The sequence below is a fragment of the Paramisgurnus dabryanus genome, chromosome 16 (genome assembly GCF_030506205.2).
Source record: "Paramisgurnus dabryanus chromosome 16, PD_genome_1.1, whole genome shotgun sequence".
NCBI classification, from domain to species: domain Eukaryota; kingdom Metazoa; phylum Chordata; class Actinopteri; order Cypriniformes; family Cobitidae; genus Paramisgurnus; species Paramisgurnus dabryanus.
In genome coordinates this window covers 22,109,389-22,116,361 of record NC_133352.1, presented here as the reverse complement: position 1 = coordinate 22,116,361, position 6,973 = coordinate 22,109,389, and the positions used below count along the sequence as shown (strand labels likewise).

The window sequence follows — 6,973 nt, the reverse complement described above, 5'->3', positions numbered from 1 at the left end:
TTCACAGATTCGTGATGATTTAAAAATCTAAATTGTGACTTGTTGTCTTAATTTCAGCGTGTCAGATCCTGTAAGTTGGTAAAATGAGACCGTTTGATATTGAGCCAAAGCTGTTTGATCTGGTGTTTTGTGTGTTCACCTGCATTTCTCTGTATAGATTAAAGGTTACTTGTCATTTTACAGGTGCATTCAGTACAATAATTGCAGAGGTTTTAATTACAGTATAGAAAAGATAATTACATAAATTAGCAACCCAGCCTTGTAATATATAATTAAGATTTATGTTGAAAATATTACATAAATTGATGAATGAATGAATGAATGATGTATGAAAGTTAACTTTATACTTTAAAAATATATTTTCATTGACATTGTAGCAATAATATTTATATTGCATTTTTGACAGGGCATGATTGCTGCAAAATGAAGCACAGTGGTCTTAAAGTCTTCAATGTGAGATTATTGGTTTATACTCCCATAAAAATGAGCAGTAAGTTTTATTTATTTATTTTTTGCTTACATTTTATTATTATATATTGCATAAAAACTACACTGTCATTAAAATATCAGTTATTTACCTTGTGAGAATGTGTTTCACAAATAAATAGAAGTGATCATTAGCAGCGGACTCCTATGCTTTTCACCTGCTTATTCGTTTTGGTTAATGGTGCCCCATCTAGTGGTCATGTACTTAAACAACAGTTTAATGATAGCAATAACCACATATTCAATGGTTACTTGCACCACCATTACACCTTATCATCTGTATCATCATGTTGGCTCATCTCACTTAAAATCGATTCACCTTGCAACAGTTTTTGCAACATTTTGTAATTGGCTGAAAAAGTTGTGTACACATCCTAAAGAACATGCATTGGTTAATGGTGCAAAGTGCAGTATTATAAAGTTAATTTCTTGCTGTTTTATGTTTTTCAATGTTGATTAAAAAATAAGGACCGATTGAAAGGTTACAACATTGCTTATTAGGGGAGAGTGGGTCACGACGTAGCTTAACATTTTTTTTTTTTTTTTGCTTAATCATTCAAAAAATATATAAAAAATTAGATTAATCATTTTACATAAGCAAAACACACATCTCTACTCCAAATTAACACTTAAAGTGTGTAGAAGCTACAATTCTCATACAATTACACGGAAAGCGACAGAAGTGCAAATGTTACCCCGTAGGGTTTGTTGTAACACTTGCTATTCTATTTAAACACACATTATAATAAAAAAAAACCTGTGAAAAAATGTTTTCAATCATAGGCCAGTAACTAGTTGTTGACATATTTCAAAGTGGTGTTATGTTTTAGGTAACAAGTCAGTGATTAAGATAAGGTAGGATTAATTTGAAAATAAAACAAAAATCTATAGGGGTGGTTTCCTGGACAGGGTTCAGATTAACCCAGGACTAAAACAATACTGTTGTGCATCTTGAGACAAAACAATGGCACTGATATGTTAAGATATGTCAGTACAATGTGTTTTAAGTTAATGCAGCTCAAACATGCATTTTAGTCTGGGACTAGGATAAGCCCTGTCTAGGACACTGTCCATATTGACTATATTTAATTTCATGCCTTCAAAACACTTTTTGTCCAATATCTTAACAAAAACACATCAACACTTACACAAGTGAGTGAAAATGACCAAAAGCACAGTTTGCTTGGCCCTGTCTAACTATGCAAAATAGCAGTATTACTGTTAACCCCACATTAAGTTGTGCCCCACTTTCCCCTAAACTTCACAGTGGTAAATTGATTTGTTTTGCTGACCCCTGCTGGACATGAAGGTATATAACACTTATGTTCAAAATTGTGCTTTAGGCACTTTTAATTTGGCTATGTGTGGGTGTATTGTATTGCGGGGTGGTGAATGTATTATGCTGCATTCATTAGACTATTTTTAAACACAGTATAGTAAGTAATACAGTAATTTAGATCTGCTTTATGTCATGTGAAAGCACAAGGATGAGTGCACCTGCTGCACTAAAAAGCTGGAAAGCCAGTTGACAGGCCAGTACAACTTATCAAGCCATTATCGAGACGCACAAAGAGACAGAGCTGACAGACAGAGACAAAATAGTCTACCTCACTCCTCACTTATAGGCCTTGTGCATATGATATACATCCACAGAGAGTTAATGTTGATCAGCTTATGTCAACTTTCTACCGAGATTACTAAGACTACTTACTATGGAAATGCAAACTGTGGCACATAATGAGGAGGATGTTTGAAAAAGATTCACAGCAGATTGCTTTCACCGGTTTATTAGGCCACCTGCGGGTTCAAACATGTCTTCCCTTATGAAAGATTAAAACGTCAGATGAAGGCTTAGAAGCGCAGCTATAAGAGCTATTCGCTAAATTTGTATTGTTTTTTTTTTTTAAGAATTATCATTTAAGACACTCGTCTAAGATTTGTTTACACTATTTGCCATTTTTAACACTTCCTGAAGCGGTCACCGAGTCAATTGTGTAGTTACAGTCTTGTCTTGCTTGAGGCTTAATGCTTCTGACCTTTTCACAACTGATGGGTTGAGGCTTAAGCTATTGATGATGTTGAAGTTTTTAAAAGGTAATGAAGGTTAAGAGAGCTGGAGTTTCTTGTTACTGTTAACAGAGCGTCACAATGGCGTCTTTTATTCTCGTCTTACCTTTCACTTAATTCTTCAGGCATTGCAGACACTTCTTCAACGGCAGTAACTCGGTATACAACATTTCTTTTCGAGTGTGGCCGTTGTTTAAAAGTTTGCATAGCGAACGTCTGATTTGCAGGACAATAGAGAAAAGAGTGTTCATTTCAGGCATGTGTACAACTGTATGTAAATTCTGTTCTGTTTTAGTGTGCGTTCTTCCTAGGTATGTCTAGTTCCTTCTGCATTGTTCATGAAGTATTTACTTTTAACAATAGATGATATTGTGTTCATGTTTAACTTGTCTTCAAGTTTTGAAGATTTATGGTTGTTTTTTTGTCATCATGCACCTCAAACGTGGATGTTACTTTAGCTCATGAAAGTGTGTTTCATTTATATATATATATATATATATATATATATATATATATATATATATATATATATATATATATATATATATATATATATATATATATATATATATATATATATATATATATATATATATACGCCACATATTTAAATATTATATCCATAATTACTGCTTTAGTGTTGGGAAGATATTCTGCGTCTGGCATTTAATATTTCATTGGATAACTTGTAAGCGTATTGCATTACATCATCTATCACAAGCTTCCACTGGAATTAAAGGGATAGTTCACCCAAAAATTTATATTCTGTCATAATTTTCTTACACTCATGTTGTTACAAACCTGCATAAACTTCTTTGTTCTGATGAACATGAAAGAAGATATTTTGAGGAATGTTTGTAACTGTTCATGAGCCCCATTCACTTCCGTGTTATTCTTTCTTCTAGAGAAGAATTAATTTATACTGATGACAGAATAAAACTATCTGGATGAACTATCCCTTTAATAGAGAAATGTTGTGACAGGGACTCTTCACTGATACCATCTTTGTTGATTTCACACACATCCGCGCCAGATTATCGCTTTCATCATGCAGATGTGCTCGCTCTTTGGAATTCTTATTTGATTTCATTGAACAAACAATTAGGATGTTTCTTTTTAATATAAGTTGAGAGAGCAGGAAATGTCTGAGTCATGGAAGTTTACTCCAGCTCCGTGCATTCACACGCTCCCACACTAGCACACGCCTGCGGCCAGAGAAGCCATCCTGGCCTCACACTCAGCTCATCAAAGGCAGGGCCGTGTCAGACACACACACACACACACACACCCCAATACACAAAAAAGAATGCTCGAGCATGTCAAGGGATAGGACGTATACACAAGCTCCGGCACATCCTTAGCAAGGCATACACACACTTTGACCCCCACAACACAAGCCATGTCAGAAGAAAGTGTAGACATAAATGTTAACGTTATGCCAACGCATTTTCTGAATGCAAAAGAGCAGACATGCGCACACAAAGCACTGGAACGTAGGAGAGAAGAGGCACTCGCACACATGCAGGTACAGACACATAGGTACAGTTTAGAAAGCATGGAAACAAGTTTACTTTTTCACATAATGGTCTGATCATAACTCCAGGCAGTGACATGTGAGGTTTTCCATACAGACCTCCACACCCATAATCCTCCCGATACGTTTTCTCCCACCATTCAAGCTCACCATGTTGATGTTTGCTCACTCTTTAGAAAACATCAGTCAATGTGTCTACACATAAGCAAGTAACTGGAAAGGTCTACAGAGTCGTTCTGAATACTTTTAGTAAGATGCCTGCTGATCTGCGTTCAGTGAGATGCATTTATTAACATCGTAAGACTAAATAATGGGAACGGTTACATTTCAAGCCATTACATGATCATCCATTTAGATAAAAAATGGAGTAGAAGATTAATGGTAGCTACAGATTAGTGGTTGACCGCTATGAGTCTTTCAACGGCTGATATTAAAGGGTAGCTACGGTCAATTAAACGCAGTAACATTTTATAACAAATGTTTTGGTGCTGAAATGAACACTTAACAAAATGTACTAAAAGTGTATTGTCAGGAAAATTTGAAACCGACAAAAGCCCTGATAGGGTTAATGCTGTCATGATAATCTCATAAAAGCCAAAAATAAGAAGATAAATCTTCATGCAACATGAAAAATCTTTAAATTGTCAATAGTTACCAGTTTCTCTATAGTTGTACTCACTTCTTTGATTGCATGTCATGGTCAATTGAGCTCAATTCAACCGTAAATTTATTAAGCGATGAACACAGAAAGCAGCACATCACCCTATTAACATTTTTACAACGTGTTGCAGGTCAGGCAGTGTGTTATTTTTCATGGAGAACTAGGTAAGCACAAGAATGCACGAGGTCATCACACGACGACCTTGCGCTTAAATATCTCCAATGTGATTGGACAACATGCGCTTTTGCAGGGATGGAGTGGTAACACGACATAGCTGTCCAATTAATTGATATGTAGACTACTAGCACTGACTGCAACAAAGACGAATGAAACTGGCTAGTTTTTCAGTAATGCATTTAAAAGAGCTGCATAGTTAAATAGCGGATTTGTCCAGCGGAGAGGCTATTAGGCAAAAATGTGCAAATTAAAACGCGTCGTTTGAAACTTTAATCTCATTTACCTACACCACAACAATACAACAACGTATGTTAAAATGACAATTCCATTAGTTTTACTAAAGAAAGTGTTAATTTGGCTTTTGGTGGACACATCCTTCCGTCAATAAGAATAATAATGAGCCTAAATTAAATATTTGTGTTTATTGATCAATTCGATCACATTTACAACATGTAGCTATATAACATATATAACTGGATAGTTTAATTGGTAGAGTATTTTACTCATCTACATTTATTTCACTTTGTGTTAATGTTGTTTGAATTCGTATAAGAAGTATTTGTATTTTAATAGCTATTTATCAAAATAAAATTCAGCATTAGATTGCACACAGTCTCCTCAATAATATATTGCAAAATAAACAGGCATTATATAAAATACTGTTTTTAATTGTGAGATTTTACATTGCCAGCTCTCAAGGATGGTTGATTTGGTAAAGGCTATTACAAAGCAAAAGCAAAGTTATAAGAAGACAATGAGTTTTGAAGGACAAAATTGCTCAATATTATGAAAAATGGATGTGTTTATCTGTTACAGTAGTCTTAAAATAAAAATGACTATTCGGTGGAATAACTGAGTCTAAAAGCCACAGCTATTTTTTTTAAATAGGCCCATATTTGATTTGCTATATAAACATGCTACTGAAGCAGTTAAAGGAGTTTTCAAATAGCAAACAATTCGCTAAAAGTTTTTTTATAGCTACTTACAGAGTCATAAGTAAAACGATCGAGGAAGAATTTGGTGCCAGAATATAAAATAAACAAAAACACGACAAGACAACCGTCCGCTCTGAAAGAAAACTCGAGTCGCAAATGACTGCAAAGTTTTGGCGCTTCTCTCGGTCATGCAAGGGCATGTTTGCAGTTTTCTGCAGATAACGTGCATTAAAATGCCTTACCTTTCATGCAGTCTTAAGAATAGAGAAAGAAGCTTTCCTGACTTGTATTTAGGTCGACTGAAGGGTTCCTCTAAGCTGTTCAGTTTTGCTCCCGAGGGCCCCCCGCTCTCGGTGTTTATTGAGATGTGTATTGGGACCCCAGATCGTGATGTTGCTGGGAATGAATAATTTAGGCCCGGATAGATTGAAAGCTCTTAACTGATAGAATCAGAATGATTTATTTATGGTCTGTATTTAAGTGTTTGTTTTATAATATATGTGCGTAAAATGTTTAACTTTTGATCTAATAACATAATTAACAGCATTCTGAAATAATTACCAGTGCTCTCTAAAATCAATAAATTCGACAATTTCCTGTACTTATGTTCTGTCTCGTTTATCATCACTTTGAGTGCATTGAATGAATATTACACAGCATGTCAGTGTTGTTCCAGCATTTTGCATCGTTCAGTCATTCTGCTCGGTACGCGCTGTGACACGACTTTTCATGGATATATATACACATTTGCAGACAGTTTTGCTGCATACCAAACTATATTTTTTGCTTTGTTATAAATTAAATCTTTGCAAGTGTATTCTATTGTGGTTCATGATGGACGACAAAGAACTGAGGAAACCGAGACCTTACAGTGCTTACAATACGCATATTCATGATATATTAACAATAATAATAAATAATCACGCGAGACAATTTGTAATTGTAATTGTTATACAGTGTTAGCCTGACACGGGTCATTTCACTCCCATCTTTCACACTCTTTGTTTATTGTTAAGCATTTTAATAGATTCATTTGATGTTGCGAGCTGCCTTTGTTTACAAACAGTCAGTGAATTGACACTGTCAGTTTAATTAAATGCAAAAACAGCGATA

At 34.9% G+C, this 6,973-nt stretch overlaps 1 long non-coding RNA gene across 1 annotated transcript in view; it reads left to right on the top strand.

The window, feature by feature from the left end:
• Window positions 1–404: 404 nt before the first annotated feature.
• LOC135751978 (uncharacterized) overlaps window positions 405–6,973 on the top strand; it is a 111,684-nt gene continuing 105,115 nt past the window's right edge. The window contains exon 1 of the long non-coding RNA XR_010533090.1: window positions 405–490. This is a non-coding gene — a long non-coding RNA (uncharacterized lncRNA). The remainder of the gene's footprint in view (window positions 491–6,973) is intronic.